Source organism: Cupressus sempervirens, chromosome 8, assembly GCF_028749045.1.
Source record: "Cupressus sempervirens isolate cs-2001-9-10 chromosome 8, ASM2874904v1, whole genome shotgun sequence".
Lineage (NCBI taxonomy): Eukaryota > Viridiplantae > Streptophyta > Pinopsida > Cupressales > Cupressaceae > Cupressus > Cupressus sempervirens.
In genome coordinates this window covers 729782816-729801850 of record NC_143125.1, presented here as the reverse complement: position 1 = coordinate 729801850, position 19035 = coordinate 729782816, and positions in this window count along the sequence as shown.

The following is a 19035-nucleotide window of genomic DNA, read 5'->3' as shown; positions in this document are numbered from 1 at the left end:
CATATATATTCAAATGTGAATATATTATCATCTTCTTTGGTTTCATAATGTAATTATAATATCTATTTGTTATTATTCTTAATTATTATCATTATATACTATGTTATTCAAATATGCATATATCCTTAAATTTGGGGTCATGACAAGTCCGCCCCTCTCGAATTTTCTTGTCCTCAAGCAATAATCATTTTCATATTTGTTTCAACTTATATAAAAAAATTGACTACTAGATCCCATTTAAATTTTTACTAATAAGATTACTTCATTCTATTCTATAAAGAGTCACACGTGTAGTATGCATTTGAATGCAAAGTATACATATGACTGTATGAAGACACAAAGAAAACACAAAGCATACACATTGATGCATGAAGACACAAAGTAGGCATGATGTAGACACATCATACATAACCTTGATTAGATCTTAAAATTAATAATGCACAATGATTATACTTCTTCGTTAGGCTTATAACCCTGCAACCATAAAATAAGCATCAGTACATGCATATATATAAACTTCAAAGAAATTTGAATGATAATAAGTTAATCCAAGTCAAATCCATGCTAAGCCCAAGAGAAAAACTTTGGCCCCCTTGGCCCCGGTGGTAGGTGTTAGGCATCCACACAAGGTGGTCTACTTAGTGGATTACTTGTTTGGCTAGAAAGGTTCTTGTGCAAAGGAGTCATTACCATCTTTCCCTTAACTAGCACCATAATAGGGTGTCCTAACCACTCTCCCTTGATTGCAAACTCCATAGGAAAGTTGATAGGGTACCCTTACTATCTTCCCCTTAACTAGTACTACAATAGGGTGTTCTTCCCTGATTGCAAACTCCATAGGAAAGTGGTAGGATTCCCTTGCTATCTTCCCCTTAACTAGTACTACAATAACGTATCATAGCAGCTCTTCCCTAATTGTAGACTCCATAGGAATGATAGATGCCCTTATAGTCTTTCCCTTAACTAATACTAAAATAAGGTGTCTTAACATACCTCCCTTAATTGCAGACCCCATAGGAAAGTTTAAATATGGCCTTTCCCTTAACTAATACTACAATAAGGTGTCTTAACAGACCTCCCTTAATTGCAGACCCCATAGGAAAGTTAAATATGGTCTTTACCTTAACTGATACTAGAATAAGGTGTCTTAATAGACCTCCCTTAATTGCAGACCCAATAGGAAAGTTAAATATGGCCTTTCCCTTAATTGATACTACAATAAGGTGTCTTGATAGACCTTCCTTAATTGCAAACCCCATAGGAAAGTTAAATATGGCCTTTCCCTTAACTGATACTACAATAAGGTGTCTTGACAGACCTTCCTTAATTGCAGACCCCATAGGAAAGTTAAATATGGCCTTTCCCTTAACTAATACTACAATAAGGTGTCTTGATAGACCTTCCTTAATTCTAGACCCCATAGGAAAGTTATATACAGTAGGGTTTCTATATAGTCTTTCCCTAAACTAGTACTACAATAAGGTGTCTTATAGACCTTCCTTGATTGTAGACTCCATAGGAAAGCTACTTGAAATCCCTAAATCATTTTTCAAATAATCAACTTTACATTTTTATGATTACAATAATTAAGAAAATTTACAAATTCATATTTTAATATGGTTGAACTTCCTCGAAGCTCCATCTATTCCCTTGATCATATATCTCATCTTCTTTGGTGTTGCCCCTTCTAATTTAGGGTTGAGTATTTCCTCTATTCTATGAATTTGACTTTTCTTTTTGCATTTATGTCCCGGTTCCTATGATTCCTCACATTTGAAGCATAATTTATTCCTTCTTAAGTCTTCTTGTTGTTTTTGAGCTTTCTCATCTTGGCATAGGTGACCCTTTTCAAAGTCCTTGTCACAATGAAAACATTTTCTTTTTGGGAATTCTTGCTTGTGCTTTTCACTCAGTATCGTGGAATGGTTTAGTATGTTTGTTTGAAGGTCTACAACTTGATGATGACATTCCTAATCTCAAAGCTATTTCAATGGCATCATCCAAAGATGTTGGTTTAAGAGTACTAACCAACCCTCTTAGTGAATCTTTTAATCTTCCACGAACAAGTAAGTGAGTCTATCATCATCTACTCCTATAAATTTGACTGAGAGTTTTTGGAATTTGGTTATATAACCTTCGACTAATCCTTGTTGCTTGATTTGGGTCAACTTTCTAAAGTCTTCTTGAGGGTGCTTTCTATCAAACCTTTTAATGAGTTTTTGAGAGAATTCTTCATAAGAAGTAATATTTTGGTGTCCTTGAGTGACAAGGCCATGATGCCACCAATCATGTGTCATGCCTTCTAAGTGAAGGATCACAAATTGAAGTGCATCCTCTTCTATCATTAGGCTAAGGGTAAGATAAGTGTTCAATTTTTGTAGCCAAGCGTGTGCAGTGGTCTTTTCCAATCCATCAAAATTTGGAAGTGTTACTTTATTTACTTTTCTTTTAAGATCTTGATTTTGTGGTCTTCTTCCTCTCCTAGGAGTTTCTTTCCTATTGGCTTCGCAGAATTCTCTAAATGTTACTAGCTCTCTGATTTTTGGTTCAAGACTGGCATAAGCTCTTGCATTCTCAATGGCATTATTGGTTGTTCATCCCTCTCCTTCCATCGAGGGGTCCTCCCGAGGTAAGAAAGGGGGTTTGGGCACTCGAGATGATGACGCTCCATTATTTTCTGAGTGGTTTGAACTTACGTCTCTTCCACTAGCATTGTTGTTTCTCAGATTGTTTATGGAATTTCAAATGTTTTGCAATGCTTGGAGTTCTTGGTTTGATTTCTCCATCTGCTCTACTAGAGTTTGGTTTGTTTGTTCCATAATGTTCCTAAGTTTGTTAGATATTTGTTTGTTTATCTTTGCTCCTCTTGTCATTTACTATATTTTTAGGATGGTAGGATTAGGCTCTGATACCAATTGTAATGTCCCCCTTTTTGCTATACCTCAAATTGCTCTTGGCTCTGGTTTAAAGATTTCAATATTCACTTTATATTTGGAAATTTTGTGAAATTTATAATTATATTTAATAAAAAATCCAATCTTTAAAATTATCTATATATATATATATATATATATATATATATATATATATATATATATGTATGTATGTATGTATGTATGTATGTATGTATGTATGTATGTATGTATGTATGTATGTATGTATGTATGTATGTATGTATGTATGTATGTATGTATGTATGTATGTATGTATGTATTTGATAATTTGCAAGTGAGATAAATTATGATTTCCAAAGCTCTCCTTATTATAATCAACTTAATATTCTTTTCATATTATAGTTGGGAGACTTCAATATTTCTTCCCTATTGATTAAATAATTATTGGATTTGATTATTGTGTAGATATAAACCTTTAAGAATGATTGGGTCTCACGTACTTGGGCCTGACGCTATTCTAAACCTACGTACTGACCGGCATACAGTGACTACAAATTATTTATTGTTTTTATCACTTTGACCTTCTTACTTTATGCCTTCATTCCCAAGTCTATGTAGGTACCATGAGTGTAATAACAATGCTGATGTTTTGTACTCACAGTAATCAATCAATGTTCTCCCAAGCCACTTCTTTATCCAATGTCATTTGGTGATATATATTTCCTTCAATCTGATTCGATGGTTGATGGATATGATAGAATATTCAAACTTTGTTTGATGCCAATTAATGAATGTGTATCTCCCACTGTATTTTCTCCTCCAACGCAATATCTTGTTTCCACTGCTCTGTTGGAACGCTATTCACCCCTTATATTGTTCGATTTGACTAGTTGTACACACTATTCACTTTTTTGTATTATTTCAATGTATCCTCCTTTCTCTCTATGTGGTTCGATGAATGAGATCTACTGCCCCCCACGTTGGTTGATGGATTCTCCATAAATATGTTTTGGTTCATTCACGAGCAGACGTGTTAGTTCACGTGAATGGGATCAGTATAAATTATTTCATTGATATATATTTTATTAACATAAATTGTCGCATACATATATATTAGTTGGCTTAGGTTTAGTTTATTTTCTTTTCATATATTCATGTCTAAAGACATTAATTAATAATGTTTATAATTAATATCTTTATCAATTTATGTTATTATTAAATAGTTGAGTAATATAAATAGGCTATAAATATTTATCCTTTCAAAGATAATATATATTTAAATATGTTATTTATATATTAATGTTTAAAATACATTATATAATATAATATTATATGTTATTATAACATATTATGTTAAATGAATATAATACCATATTGTATTATGGTTTTATATTAATTCTTAATCAATTTATTATAATTATCATTAGTTATTAATATCATATATATTCAAATGTGAATATATTATCATCTTCTTCGGTTTCATAATGTAATTATAATATTTATTCGTTATTATTCTTAATTATTATCATTATATACTATGTTATTCAAATATGCATATATCCTTAAATTTGGGGTCATGACAAATAAATAGGAATTCTCACTTAACATTCATCCTTATCAACAAAAGATCATAAATTAATCCTTAAGTTGGCTCAAAAATGGTTTACATTGTAGTTTGTGCCAATACAAAAACCTATGTCAAAATTGTGTTACTTGATATCTGAAGTCCCTGGTGCTCGGCACTAACTATGACTTCAATGTTGTCACTCAACAACTAAATGACTTGGCATGCACTCCTTACTCAACAACTGAATGACTCAGCACATACTATCTATTCGACACTTGAATCATTTGGCACATGTGTGACTTGGCACACACTTTTACTTAGCATTCTCTAACTTACATGATGTTCTTAGTGTATGTTACTTATTTGGCATGAACTAAGTAAATGACTTAAGTGTATAGACACTCACTTGTCAAAAACAATCTGAGATTAATAGACCTTGTCTTGTGGGTGTTGCCCCCAAACCCCTATAAAAATAATCTAAGGAGAAATTGTGCCAAATAAAGCTCTAAGTTTGATTAGGCTCCACATCACAATAATTTCCCTCTTGGAGACTAATCAGACTCCATAATAATAACCTCCCACTTAGAGACTGATCATAGCACTACTCCTCCCACTGGAATATCAAACCACCCTTGACTCTACTATTCTTTTATCCTGTTGAGTCTAGAAGACCAACTGAAGATGAAGAGGAGTTCAACTTCTCCCTTGTTACTAGCTTGGTAAATATATCTTCTAGATTATCATCTATATGTATGTTCTCCAACTTTATCTATCCATCATCCAAAATTGATCAAATGAAATGTTACCACAACTATATGTATTTTGTCTTTGAATGTCGAGCATAATTATTTGCAATATAAATGACACTCTGGCTATATATCAACAAATAATTATCCCTCAATGGGTGTCCCAATTCTTTGATGAATAAATGAATCCATATGATCTTACTAGGTGCCTTTATAGTAGCAACATACTCTTCCTCTGTAGTGGATAAAGCAGTAGCCTTCTACAACCAAGAAATCTAATGCACTACTGACCCACCAATAGTAAATACATAACATATAGTACTCTCCCTAGTATCAGTATATCTTCCCAAATCTATGCCACCATAGCTGTATAAGTCAATAGTAGAGCCAGGTAAACACTTACTAGATGTTCCTCTCAAATATCAGAGAATCCATTTGACTACATTTCAATGCTCAACACCTAGATGACTCATATACCTACTACTGGCTTCCACTACATGTGTAATATCTAGCCTTGTACATACCATAGCATAAATCAAGCTTCCTATAGCTGAAGCATAAGATACCTTGGACATCTTATCCTCCTCTTCTTGTGTCTTTGGACATATCTTCATAGTCAACTTCAAATGACTAGGTAAAGGTGTGCTGACAGCTTTAGCATTTTTCATAGAGAAATGTTACAACACCTTCTCAATATAATCAACCTAAGATAATGTCATTTTTCTACTCTTTCTATCTCTTCAAATATTCATACCAAGAATTGTTTTTGCTATCCTCAAATCCTTCATAGAAAATTAATGTGCTAATTATCATTTTAACCCCTTAATGTGAACCATGATAGAACTAGTTACAAGCATATCATCAACATATAAACATAAAATGATGTAGTCATCATCATCCAACCTCTTAAAGTAAACAAAATGATCTAAATGACACCTAAAATATCGATGCACAGACATAAAACTATCAAATTTTAGATACCATTATCGAGGTACTTGCTTCAAGACATATAAACTTTTCTTCAATCTACACCCTACATTCTCCTTACCTTTGACCTGAAATCCCTTTGGTTGTGCCATATATATATCTTTATCCAAATCAACCTGAAGAAAGGTTGTTTTAACATCAAGCTGCTCCAAATGTAAATCTTTAGTAGCAACAAGACTTAAAACAATATGAATAGAAGTCATCTTAACAATAGGAGAAAATATCTCATCAAAATCAATGCACTTTTTTTGTGCAAATCCATCCTCTTCTCTCAACTTTTAAACCCATTTATTTTTAAAGCCCTTTTACCTATAGGCAACTTAATAAACTGCACATCTTACTTTACAACAAAGAGTCAATTTCTTCTTTCATTCTAGACTCCCTCTAAAGCTTTGTATCCACCTACACAACTTCATCATAACATTCAGCTTCACCATCATTAGTAGGTAAAATAGAATACAAAGAGGGAGAATATCTTTATGGAGATCTACTTAGCCTTGTTTACCATCTAACATTCACTGGGGTGTGTGGTATTTGTTGTTGTGACTATTACAAACCATGAGAGACTATTTGAACATTATGTCTTCGAGTATCATCCAACATTACATAATCATTTTCTTTCTTCTCATGCTACTATAAGTTATCTTTGTACAACACTTTCATATTGAATATGGCACCCCTGCTTCTTATAATTTTAGAATTTTTAAAATCCCAAAGTCAATAACCAAAGTCATCAATTCCATATCCATCAAATACACATTTCTTTGACTTAGCTTCTAGCTTGGTTCTATTTTTAGAATCTATATGTGTGAATGCTTCATAACGAAAGGTTTTTAGAAAAGAATACATCACCTTCTTACTAGTCCATGATTCCTTTGGAATACCATAGCCTAAAGAAGTAGAGGAACCTTTATTGATCAAACATATGGTAGTATTGATAGCCTCTGCCCACATGTTTAAGAGAAACCCATGATGCAACCTCATGCTCCTTGCACACTCCATTATTGTTCTCTTCATGCATTCAACCACTTCATTTTCTTGTGGTTTCCTTGGAACAATTTTCTATCTACAAATACTATTAGTGGAGTAAAAATCTTTAAATTCATGACTGTAATACTCACCACCATTATTAGATCTAAGACATTTTAATCTCTTACCAGTCAAGCATTTTCGTTTCTTAAAAGTTTGAAATACATTAGATTTATGTCTAAGGAAATAAACTCATATTTTTCTAGTTGCATCATCAATAAATGTAACATAGTAATGAGACCCACCAATGGAAGATACATGAGCCAGTCCCCATACATCTATATGCACAAGCTCTAATTTATTATTGTTCTTTTCCTTCCCATTCTTTACAAAACTCTCTCTCTCTTGTTTTCAATATGCACAAATTTCACAAAAATATATATTGACACATTTCAAACCTAGTAAACCTTTCTTTGAATGAAGTAATTTTATATATTTCTCACTCATGTGCCCAATTCTATGGTGCCATAGGGTTGTATTAAAATCTACAACAAATGTTTGTTCTCCCTATTCAACTGCATCAACTATTCTTGAATATTCATTTTTCTCTGAAACAATTAAAGTAGAAGGAACAATCTGACTTGTACAAAGATGTATGGTTCCTATTTTCACACATTTTTCTACTACAAGGGAAACTTTCTAAACCTTCCAATTTTTTTCATTAAACATAACTATGCAACCCTCATCACCAAGTTGCTTTGCTGAAATTAAATTTTTGCCCAGTCTTGGAACATGTCTTACCTCATGTAGTAGCCAATGGTTCCCATTCTTCAACTCAATCTTAAATTTTCCCCTTCAAACAATTTGATAGGGGTCATTATCCCCAAATAAATAAGCCCAAAATTTTCTTGGACATAATTAATAAAATAACCTCTATAGGGTGTAGCATGAAATGAAGCCTCAAAATCTAAAACCCAAGAATCATCAACACTTTCTAAAGAAATAAGAAAAGCATCCTCTTCAATTTTTTTACTTACAAAATTTTCCTCCTTGTTCCCTTTTGGTTTATCTCCTTCATTTTTCTTTCCAATCCAACAATCTTTCATCTTATGCCCTTGTTTCCCATAGCACCATCATTCTCTCGATCCTCTAAATTGAGACCTCTTTCCCTTTGACTTTCCTCTTGATTTCATTATTTCTAGAATTGTTTCATCTCTTGGTCATCCTGCCTATTCTTTGTGCATGCAAGGAACTTCCTGATGTAGATTCATTTGAGGTTTTCCTACAAGTTTGCTCACTCAGAATAACACCAATAACATCATCAAATTTTAGGGGAATAGATACAGAAATAGAATTATTCACATTCATTACCAAGTCATTCCATCTTTCAAGCAAAGAACAAAAAATCAAGGGAGCCCTAATTTATTCATCAAATTTGGAATTCATAGAATATTACTAACTAGTAATAGTAGTATACTCATTTAAATTATTTGCAAAATATCCACATTCTACCATCTTCATATTAAATAAATGCTTCATTAGAAATACCTTGTTTGAAGAAAAAAGCTTTTCATACAATTTTACTAGGGTTTGCATCAACTCTTCCATTAACTTCTCTTTTGTAATGTTGAATGTCAATGATGGTACCAAGCTTAATCAAATACTTCCAAATTCCTTTCTATCTAAAATCTCCTGGTCCTCATCTATCATAGTTCCCTATTTCTTAGTTTTTCCTTCCATGGGCTTCCATTTATCATTTTGATAAAGGTAGTCTTCCATTTGCATTTTCTATAACTAAAATTTATGCACATTAAACTTCTCAATCTTTACCCTACCCTCATCTTCCATCACTCCCACTCAACTGTGAGACCTTTTTTTAGAGGATAGCTAAAAATAATGATAATGACAGTCTAGCTTAAAAAAGGTTTGATACTGCTTGTTAGGATTAACCATAGACATAAAATAATAGTAACATGCAAATAATATCATAAAATAATAGGTTTCATAGAAGAGAACACAAGACATAAGGATTTAATTTGGCTCACCCAATCCCTAGTCTACATCCACCAACAACAAGTCCAATATTATTATTATGCATTGATTACAATATACAATCCCTTACAATTCAATATAGCTGCAAGAAGCTATAATGTCACCATACATAATGAAATCCATAACCCTAAGCCATTTTATACAATCTTTTTCCACTTATAAAATTAGAGCTATAATAAGTTGTCCAATAGAAGAAAAAAATGGGGAGAAACTACATCAAATAAACTTTTGAGTCTAATTAGGCTCCACATCACAACATAATCATCTTGAGGGATCCATAATTTTAAATATCTAAAACTTGAAGAAGAGATAATTTGAACATTATAGCATATTTCATTAAAAAATTAGAGGTTAGAATTGGTCTACTTGTAAACACTTTCTACATTAAGCTTAACATATTCTGCATATGAACTAGCAATTGCAAATATAGATTTATAAGAAACTATTAGCAATTAGACAAGTAGAAGCTCTATGTTTGAAAAGTTTCTACCAGACTATCAATCCATTTTTTCCATGTCTTCATCAGATTGGAGGTGTCACCATTGGCATACTTGCAGTTTCAGCCAAAACACAAGTTAGATTAGAGGCATCACCATTGGCATACTCATAGTTTTAGCCAAAGCACAAATTAGATTTGGCCATTAGCAGACTATGATATGCACATCTAATTAGCAAACATGGCATAGAGAGGGAAAAGGACTGGAAAGGTTAACTAGTTTGATTCATAGAAGGGTTACAAATTCATTACCCCTAATAATAACAATAGCGATATATTCATTCACCAGACATCGATTCATTAGGATAGATTTAGATCTTTGGTAGAAGGGGAATCGATGGAATTTTTTGTTGAGAATGAGAAAGGTAGAAGGACCAATGGTCTCAATGTGCATGGAAACTTTTCAAAGCAAGTTCATATTCCTCTGAGTAGCTGAAATATGCAAAGGTTTCATCAAATTTTTGGTCGGAATGTTTGATTTCATTTAAAGAATGGAGATCAAAGGGATGCCTATCTTTGTCATCACAGTGGGAAAATAGATATAAGTGATATGAATAGATCATATGGCTCTAGCCATAATGGACATGGTGTAGAGAAGAAAAAGCATGGTCTTAAAGCTTCCAAACCCTTGATCTAACCCATTTTTAATATTTGGGATGGGCCATTTATAACCTACACCCATTTTCTCTATGACTCATGAGGAGATCAAACATTTCAATTACCAAATCCCTTCTTATGTTTCATGGATAAAAAATTTCCCCACTACCATCCCAATATTTATGTCTTATCCCAATAATATTTTAGTTGGAGGTAAAAAATATGTAGGAAATCAACATGTCAAAGTTTGGAGGAAAAAATTGGGGTCTAAAACTACAATAAGATCAATTAGTCCCAATAGTAATCTGGATATTTAAAATTCTACATCCAAATATGGTGATTCCTTGAATCTTGAAACTGAATATGGAATTCTTAAACCACAAGTCTCTTACATGCTCGACTCATAAATCAGTGGTAGGATTTGGTCCTTCTTCCTACCTTTAGAACTTCTTACTTGGGTAAAGTGATACTGGTATGGTGTTACTAATCTATTATACATTGATCATGAGTCTCTATTTTTATTGCTATATTTGAATCTAATTTTTATCGAGATAATGTTCTTCTAATTAAGAGATGGTTCTATATAGGTTTGGGAATATATGTTAGGGCTTGGTCCCCAAACATTAAACCTAGTCATATAGCTTGTGACTTTATACCATTTTAGATTGAGCTTCCTTCTTTACCAATTAAATATAGAGATCAAAAAATTATTGAATTAATAAAAAATAAATTTGGGGTATTCATTCAACATAACTTAGTGCCTTTTGGTGAGCCATATCTTTCTATCAAGTTTTGTTCCTTGCTAGATCTAGATAAACTATTACCTTCTTCCTTAATTGTGACATCTAAATATGGACACTGTAACCAAACATTTATTATTCAAGATGCATAGACTGTGATTAAGAAGGCAAGTTTTTTTGGGCATTATACCAATAAATTTTGAGATCCTAATTGCTCTAATCTAATAGTTAGTAGTGACCATAACTCTGACCCCTTGAAGTTCACTTTTAGGACATAGTTTTTTCCTTCCACCTCTAATGACACTTATGTATCTCAAGATAAAATGATAGGTGACTCATATCATTTCTCATTTGTAAATCTAGTTTTTTTTCATCGTCCTAAGGGTTATTGTAATACACAAAAAGATCAATCCCACAAAGAGTGTTCAAGTCCTAATAACTCTATGCTTGATTTGTACACTCCTCTTCAATATTCACTTCTAGGGAATGCTTTTTCTCTTCTAACTTTTCCCAATTTAGAGTATTTTTTCTCTTATTTTGTTAATAATCTTATGTTTTTTTTGTCCCATCGGTGTAGGAGCATGTCTGTGATAGGAAGGCAATCTGAAATATCAATAAAATGTAGAAGTTTTATGATAGGAAGTCTAACAGTGATAGGAGGATAGCATTTTAAAATGCAAAAGTTTATATCATGTTAAAAATATTTATATATTTAAGAAAGAAATCTGCACAATGGACGTGCCAAATGTAATGAAAAAAAATATTTTGTAACTAAAAAGGAATCCCAAGAGTCACTTGTAAGTGCTCAAAGTAATTATAAAAGGGCATGAGCAGTTCAAACAAAGGGAGAGTTTAGATGGAGAGAAAAATGTGAGAATATTTCAGCCCTCTAACTATTGACAGTCATGGCCATTTTCTTTTTGTAGTTTTTGTAGTTTTCAATAATTTTTTCTTAGCATAAGTTCTATTTATACTCTATGTGCTTCATATTGTCAATTTAATGTACTTTCTAGGCAAAGTTCATTTAGTATTTGATTGAAGATTTTGAGTTTATCAGTTTTGGCATTCCATTTTATGATATCGAAAGAATCCATTTTTTTTCCAACCAAGGAATTAATTTCAATATGATTTACAAAAGCATGGAAAATGTGATCGGGTTACTAAGAGTTTGGTATTTAAAATTGTCAAGTGATACAAAATTCAGATTTGGGTGTGGAAAGTTCTGATTTCTTTCTAATTTGGCACAAAGAAAAATCAGATTTGGACATAATGTTACTGATTTTCTTGCTGCAGATTTTGGTTTGATAAATATAATTTTCAAGGGATATTTTATTGCCTCATGTGAATTGGTTTGGAAAATAGATTTTGAGCTGAAATGAAACCCATTTGAAATTAGAAATTTAGAGAGTTTTTTGTTATTACATTTAGTGTTTTCTTGAAGATTTGGCATGTCAAATTCATACCATGATACTAGTAGGTTATATCATGAATATAGCATTCAGATTTGGGGTTTATGGATTATATAGCATTGTGTTTATTAATAATCAGTTTGCAGTTAGTTTGTTATTCCATTTTTTGTATTCACAAATGACCAAGCCATCCATGTATTTTAATATAAATGAAGAAGTGGTGGGCTGCATTAAGTTGGTATAGAAAATCGAAATGTGGCAACATGAGGTCAAGAAAGTTCATGCCGCATTTCAATTTTTAGTGGGTATTGTGAAAATCAATTGTTTAAAAAATCTGAAATAGGTTGAAGATTGATCTTGGAAGGTGTATGTGCCCCTTGATGTAACTCAGTTGAGCGATTGAGTTCCTCCTAAGTTTTCCAAGGTGAGGCTCTACATCATTTTTGGTATCAAAGCTGACTAAAAGATTTGGGAAATGGAAGATTTTTTTAATTTAATTTCTATTAGTGGAGTTTTTATTGGTTGCAGATGTTTTGTTCACTCACTGCAAGAGGTGGACATGGAGGTCTACCATGAGGGTCTTAGAAGGAGGTCCAAGTTTTTTGCCAAAAGGTTTTGGGAGAGAGGCATGGAAGGAATTCTTAGGTGAGGCATAGAATTTATTTGTGTATGTGAGATGCAACACTAGAGAAGTGGACTTTTGGAGGCAACCCTTACAAATTTCAGTGATAAGAATCTTAGTTTGAAGAAATGGTCTAGTAGAGACATCAAGGAAAGTGAAGAGGAAGAGGAAAAGGTTAAGGTTTTTTTTGTAGGTTTTAGTCAAGCATGTTTCCATGGGACATGGAAACTTTTCAAATTTGAGAGTATGGTGTAGGAGCATGTCTATGATAGGAAGGCAATCTGTTTGCGATAGGAAGTCTAACAGTGATAGGAGGATAGCATATTCAAATGCAAAAGTTTATATCATGTTGAAAATATTTATTTATTTAAGAAAGATATTTGCACAATGGATGTGCCAAAATTAATGAAAAAAATATTTTGTAACTGAAAGGGAATCCCAAGAGTCACTTGTAACTACCCAAAGTAATTATAAAAGGGCATGAGCGGTTCAAACAAAGGGAGAGTTTAGAAGGAGAGAAAAATGTGAGAATATTTCAGCCCTCTAACTATTGATAGTCATTACCATTTTCCTTTTGTAGTTTTCATAGTTTTCAATAAATTTTTCTTAGCGTAAGTTCTATTTTATACTCTATGTGCTTTATGTTTTTGGTTTAATGTATTTTCTGGGCAGAGTTCATTTAGTATTTGATTGAAGATTTTGAGTTTATTGGTTTTGGCATTCCATTTAATGAATTGGAGAGAATCCTTTTTTTTTTCTAACCAAGGAATTGATTTCAATATGATTTACAAAAGCATGGAAAATGTGATCGAGTTACTAAGAGTTTGGTATTTAAAATTGTCAAGCGATACAAAATTCAGATTTGGGTGTTTGGAAAGTTCTAATTTCTTTCTAATTTGGCACAAAGAAAAATAAAATTTGGACATAATGTTACTGATTTTCTTGCTACAGATTTTGGTTTGACAAATATGATTTCCAAGGGATATTTTATTGTCTCATGTGAATCGATTTGGAAAATAGATTTGGGGTTGAAAGGAAACCCATTTGAAATTAGAAATTTAGAGAGTTTTTTGTTATTACATTTCATATTTGGTTGAAGATTTGGCATGTCAAATTCATACCATGATACTAGTAAGTTATATTATGAATATAACATTCAAATTTGGGGTTTATGGGTTATATCGCATTGTGTTGATTAATAATCAGTTTATTGTTCCATTTTCTATATTCACAGATGACCAAGCCATCCATGTATTTTAATATAAATGAAGAAGTGGTTAGGTTACATTAAGTTGGTATAGAAAACTGAAATGTGGCAATAAGAGGTCAAGAAAGTTCATGTCGCATGTTAGTTTTCAGTGGGTATTGTGAAAATTAATTGTTTAAAAAATTTGAAATAGGTTGAAGATTGATCCTAGAAGGTGTATGTAACCCTTGATGTAACTCAATTGAATGATTGAGTTCCTCCTAAGTTTTCCAAGGTGAGCCTCTACATCATTTTTGGTATCAGAGCTGAGTAAAAGATTTGGGAAGTGGAAGAGTTTTCTTATCTAATTGCTATTAGTGGAGTTTTTATTGGTTGTAGATGTTTTGTTCACTCACTACAAGAGGTGGACATGGAGGTCTACCATGAGGGCCTTAGAAGGAGGTCCAAGTTCTTTGCCAAAAGGCTTGGGGAGAGAGGCATGGAACAAACTCCTAGCTTAGGCATAGAAGTTATTTGTGTGTGTGAGATGCAGCACTACAGAAGTGGACTTTTGGAGGCACCCATTACAAATTTTAGTGATAAGAATCTTAGTTTGAAGAAATGGTCCAATAGAGACATTAAAGAAAGTGAAGAGGAAGAGGAAAAGGTTAAGGTTTTTTTTGTAGGTTTCAGTCAAGCACATTTCCATGGGATGTGAAAACTTTTCAAATTTGGGAGTATGGTGTAAGAGCATGTCTACGATAGGAAGGCAATCTAAAATATCAGTAAAATGCAGAAGTTTTGTGATAGGAAGTCTGAAAGTGACAGGAGGATAGCATATTAAAATGCAAAAGTTCATATCATGTTGAAAATATTTATATATTTAAGAAAGAAAATTGCACGATGGATGTGCCAAATGTAATGAAAAAGAATATTTTTTAACTAAAAGGAAATCCCAAGAGTCACTTGTAATTGGCCAAAGTAATTATAAAAGGGCATGAGTAGTTCAAAAAAAGGGAGAGTTTAGAGAGAAAATGTGAGAATATTTCAGCCCTCTGACTTTTGACAGTCATGGCCATTTTCCTTTTGTAGTTTTTATAGTTTTCAATAAAAATTTCTTAGCATAAGTTCTATTTTATACTCTATGTGTTTTATGTTGTCAATTTAATGTATTTTCTGGGAAAAGTTTATTTAGTACTTGATTGAAGATTTTTAGTTTATTGGTTTTGGCATTCCATTTTATGATATGGAGAGAATCCATTTTTTTTCCAACTAAGGAATTGATTTCAATATGATTTACAAAAGCATGGAAAATGTGATCGGGTTACTAAGAGTTTGGTATTTAAAATTTTTGAGTGATACAAAATTTAGATTTGGGTGTTTGGAAAGTTTTGATTTCTTTCTAATTTGGCACAAAGAAAAATCAGATTTCAACATAATGTTACGAATTTTCTTGCTACAGATTTTGGTTTGATAAATATGATTTCCAAGGGATATTGTATTGCCTCATGTGAATGGATTTAGAAAATAGATTTGGGATTGAAAGGAAACCCATTTGAAATTAGAAATTTAGAGAGTTTTTTGTTATTACATTTAGTATTTTCTTGAAGATTTGGCATGTCAAATTCATACCATGATACTAGCATGTTATATCATGAATATAACATTTAGATTTGGGGTTTATGTGTTATATGGCATTGTGTTGATTAATAATTAGTTTGCAGTCAGTTTGTTGTTCTATTTTCTATATTCACAGATGACCAAGTCATCCATGTATTTTAATATAAATGAAGAAGTGGTCAGGTTGCATTAAGTTGGTACAAAAAATTGAAATGTGGCGATAGGAGGTCAAGAAAGTTCATGTCACATGTCAATTTTTAGTGGGCATTGTGAAAATTAGTTGTTTAAATTTTTTTAAATAGGTTGAAGATTGATCCTGGAAGGTGTATGTGCCCCTTGATGTAACTTGATTGAGTGATTGAGTTCCTCCTGAGTTTTCCAAGGTGAGGCTCTACATCACCCATCTTATCTTTGAATGGAATACTCGTGAAATTAAGCATACAAATCTAGTTCAATCTCTTTTTACATCATTGATATCTTCGAAGTTTGTGACTACATTTATGGTTTCCAATGAAGAAGATGTTATTCATCCCACTTAGATGGATGTTATCATCAATGATCTTGTTTTTAATGATGAACCTCTTCCTTTTTCTTCTACATTAGAAGTTGTATTAGTTTCCCAAGTGCATTCCTTATCTACTGAACATGCCCAAATTTTAGTAGAATAGTGTAGTGTGTCAATTCCTCCCCAATTCTTCAAAGAAGATAGCATACCCCATGACCTACCTAAGGATAATGAAATTTTTAATTTGTATCTCCCTTCACCTAGGATGGAGGGCTTTAAGAATGTTCCAAATTTTGGCTTGATAGTAAAAAATTGTCCTACTCAAATATATAGATTTGGTAAAACTAGGTCTCATTTTGCTGATCCATCTATTGCTAATGTTGGTTTTGATTTCTCCCATAAATTATTTGTGATTCAAACCTCCCTCTCATATACTATGAGTTAGAAATATTCAAAGCCTAGGGGTAGTCTATCAAAATCTACAAAATCTAAACAAGAAGTTGATGTAGGGATTCAACTGACTTTGGATGGTAATTTTTGTACCTTTAAACGATCAAAAAAGAGTACCAAGAGTGCTTCTTATCAACTATGAAGATACTCTCATGGAATGCCAAGTGCATTAATGCCCCTAAAAAATGTAATAGGATCAAGCAGTGTGTTGATTCTATCCAATACAATCTAATATTGCTTCAGGAGACTAAGCTATCAACAAATAACTTTTAGAAATATGTTGGATGCTTGTCAACATGGAATTCCTCACATGTTCCTAGCTTAGGTTCTTCTGGAGGCCTTGTTATATTATGGAATCCTAAGACTATCAAGGATCAACATCTTCATCGAGGAACTAATTGGAATATGTTATCTATCCAAAATTATAAACTTTTATTCCAATTAATTAATGTTTATGGTCCTAACCCTACATTAGATAAAAAAAGTCTATGGCTTACTCTTATAGCTTTTATCTAACAATTAACATGAACCAAATTTATTATTGTCGGTGACTTTAATGTCATTCTTCATTGCAGGGGTAAGAATGGAGATATTATTCCCCCTTGTAGAGCTACCCAGGACTTTAATGACTTTGTTGACAATAATGCTCTATTTTATGTTCCCCCACAAGATGGATCTTTCCCTTGGACTAATAGAATTTTTGGGTTCTACTAGGTTGCAGTTAGATTGGATAGTTTTTTGTGTTCACGATGTTGGAAATTGGCAAATTATATAGTATAATCAGATATATTGCCATATTCTATATCTAAACATTTTCCCATTCAATTTTCTATTCTTCCATTAGATTCTCCTCTAACTAGTCTTTCCATACCATCTTTTAAGTTTGAAAGTGTTTGGTATCATCATGCCCATTTTGAGAGCCTTTTAAGATAATGGTTGAAGGATGCTCCACTAGAATGAGGAACCAAAATGTTTCAGTTTCACAAGAAAATGTAGTATGTCAAAGGGCTTATCAAGATCTAGAATAAACATGTTTTTAAAAATATTTTTGAGGACAAAAAGGTAGTAGAAGGGAAAATAGTTGAGATTAATCAACATATTTTACTCCATTGTTCAAATGTTGATATGCATTCAAGTTAGATGATATTACAAGTGGAGTGGTTTGAATTATGTAAGTGAGAAGAAAAGTATTGGAGACAAAATTTTAGAGAATTGTTGCTTCAAAAAGGGGATTAGAATACTATTTTTTTTCAATCATTTGCCAAAAAAATGAAAGCTAAAAACACAATTTTTACAATTCATGACCATCTAGGAAATTTGATTTCTAATTCTAAGGGTATACAAAATGAGAGTGTAAGGTTCTTCTCTAATCTACTTTCGCCTCCACCTCAGGATTCCCAACCTTCCCACCTTGTGGATGAGATCTTGGATTTCATTCCCTCATTGATCACACAACAAGGAAATTTGGTTCTAACATCCCCATTTTCTCTTTTTGAAATAAGTCTTGTGGTTTTTTCTTTGCCTCCTAATAAGGCTCCAAGCACTGATGGGTTCACTGCATTATTTTTTCGGAAATGTTAGGATGTCATTTTTTTTGAGTTTTTGGAGGTGATCAAAGAATCCATGAAAAATGTTTCCATTTTAAATAACTTTAATACCAAAAATATTTCTCTCATCCCAAAGGTCAATCATCTTATTAAGGGTGCTCCCCCTAATACCATAAATAAATAATAGAAACAAAGAAACAACATTAAGTGCAAGAACAAAATATGGGCTTCTCATTATCACTGCAAATGAAGAATTATAGAATTTTCAATTACAATATGCTAACCCACATGGGCACCTTCATTATGGTAATTTGCAAGCCAAATCTATGAACTATCACCCAAATCTATCCTAGACAATGTTCAAGAATTTCTTAAAAAGGCAATTTTATGCCACTCAGGAAAGCTCTAGACACTCAAACTTAATACCTAGGGCCGACGGACCCTAAATATACATATAGAGTTAGCCAAAAAAAATTTTGAAATTTATTTGGATATTTTGGTTGGCCTAAATTCAAAAGGCCATAACACTCAAATCATTGCTTTGATTGGCTATTATAATCATTCTATGAAAACCCCTACTTCTAATCTACACAAGTGTCCATCCATCAATTTTTTGGACCTCATCCAAGAACTTTAAGGCCTCCAATG